The 2,305-nt window shown below is 42.7% G+C and overlaps 1 non-coding gene across 1 annotated transcript; it reads right to left on the bottom strand.

Moving 5' to 3' along the window:
* Positions 1 to 1,315: 1,315 nt before the first annotated feature.
* Positions 1,316 to 1,388, bottom strand: TRNAG-UCC. The gene has a single exon. It is a non-coding gene; the product is annotated as a tRNA-Gly (tRNA).
* Positions 1,389 to 2,305: the final 917 nt, after the last annotated feature.

The following is a 2,305-nucleotide window of genomic DNA, read 5'->3' as shown; positions in this document are numbered from 1 at the left end:
GTCTTATTCCTGATAAGGAAGAAAGCTATTTTTCTTTCGTCATCAAGCATGGTGTTAGCTGTGGGTTTGTTCTCAGTGCTTTTTATTATGTTGAGGATACATGAAAATTCTATTCCTGTTTCTGGAGGTCTTTTATGAAGTGGTGTTTGATTTGGTGAAATGCTTTTTCTGCCTTTCTGTGAAATTAGTTTATCACGTGATTCTTTTTTCCTTCCTTGTATTAATGTCATTTATTACATTGATTTTCATAGGTTGAAACACCCTTGGATTCCAAACTTTTGTATATCAAAAGCCACTATCAAGAAAGTAAAAAGACAGTTTATAGAATGGGAGAAAATATTTGCAAATCATATATCTAAAAAGAGTCTAGTAAAAGCAAACAAACAACCAGTCTCAAAAAAAGGGTCTAATAATTAGAAGAAGGAGGGTTGAAGGCAGGAGGAGCAGGGGATGACAGAGTATGAGATGGTTGAATGGCATCACTGACTCAATGGACATGAGTTTGAGCAAGCTCCAGGAGATAGTGAAGGACAGGGAAGCTGAGCGTGCTGCAGTCCATGTGGAAGCAAAGAGTCGGACATGACTGAGCTACTGAACAACAAAGATGATATCTAGAAAAGGACATCCCAGGTGGTTCAATGGTAAAGCATCCACCCGCCAGTGCAGGAGACTCAAGAGATGTGAGTTTGATCCCTAGGATGGGAAGGTCCCCTGGAGAAGGAAATGGCAACCCACTCCAGTATTCTTGCCTGGGAAATCCCATGGTCAGAGGAGCCTGGTGGGCTACAGTCCACAGGGTGGCAAAGAGTTGGACACGACTGTGCACCTTAGCATGCACACACATGCACTCTGGATTTTCTCCTAATTTGTTTTATGATTTTCTTTTTGTTATCAGTAAACATTATTGAAACTTTGTGAAAATTATTCGAGGTCTAGGTTTCAGAGGCTCTTTTTCTGTTGTTCACCTGGGATGATCTAAAACTAGTATTCTCCTTGGATTTCTGGAGGTCACAGAAATGTTGACAAGGTGTCTTCTGTCTCCCAACACAGAGACGGCTGCCTCGCTGTCATGAATCTGAATGGAGACAGCTTTCAGCTCTTCTCATTAACCATGTCCTCTCTCATCTGTCTCCTTGCTTTTGCTTAGAGTCTGCTGTCTTTTTCAAGGCTAGGGAACCATTTCCTGACCAACCAGCCCTAGTCTCTGGCTAGTCATGGTGCTTTCAGGTTGGTGCATCGCCTTGTTCTTAGCATTTTTTCCCCCCTGAAATTAATTAATAAAATATTTTGGCAGTGTCACACAGCTTGCACCTAGTTCCCCGACCAGGGATGGAATCTGGGTCCCCTGCAGTGGAAGAGCAGAGTCCTAACCACTGGACCACCAGGGAATTCCCCCTTAGTGGTTCTGACGCTGCATTTCAATTGTCTGAAACTTCGCTGGGAGCAGGCATTCTATCTTTTCCATCTCCTATCCTCAGGGCTGAGCCACATCTTAGACATGTCATAAATCTTTGTTGAACAAATGAATAAGGACACTTCAAAATTAATAAAAACAAAAACATAATACTCCTCTCTTGCTGATGGCTTGACTGTTGCCATCAGGCCCATTTGGTGAAGTATAATTGAACCTATTTACCAGCTCCTGTCATCAAGGAGAGTTAAAAACAAATTGCTGCTCAAACCAAGACCGCTCAAACGGAGATTGTGGTATTGGGAGACTCCTCAGGATTACTGAGTGGGTAACAGTAAACAACACTTCCAATAAACTCACTCCTCTTGTTATGTGGGGACCATGGAATGGGCAGCTTAATTGGCCTAGTAGGTTTGTCTTAGGGCAGCTTTTTCCAAAAGCCAAGGCTGACGGCAGTAGAAAGAACAGCTTGTGGCTCCCAGACAGCCTCCTGAACTTGTGCTCTGTCCACATCTCTGCACAGGTTTGGGGTTTCTGGGAGGCAGCCTGTGGATGCAGCTGAGCACATCTGAAATGGTTGTCTGGGGGAACTGGGGGTTCTGTCTGTCTGTGCTTTTGCCGCACAAATCCGTAAGATGCGGTTAGAACATCAGCATCATTCCTTGATTTATTTAGCTTGGTGAAAAAGTCATTGCCATCTCGGGCTGTAAATTTTAAATCATTACAGCTAGGCTCAAACACATCTTTAGTCATCAAAATAGGAACTGTTATCATCAACACATTTTTACCAATGAGAAATAAGTTTGTTTATTCCTATAGCATGAAAATCCATGCTTCAGGATTTGATGAACTCTTGGAAAGCATTTCCCCTGCAAAAAGTTGTCGAGATGCTTG

This window comes from Cervus canadensis, chromosome 9, assembly GCF_019320065.1.
Source record: "Cervus canadensis isolate Bull #8, Minnesota chromosome 9, ASM1932006v1, whole genome shotgun sequence".
Taxonomy (NCBI): Eukaryota; Metazoa; Chordata; class Mammalia; order Artiodactyla; family Cervidae; genus Cervus; species Cervus canadensis.
The sequence above is the reverse complement of the archived record's forward strand: the minus strand, read 5'-3'. Positions and strand labels throughout refer to the sequence as shown.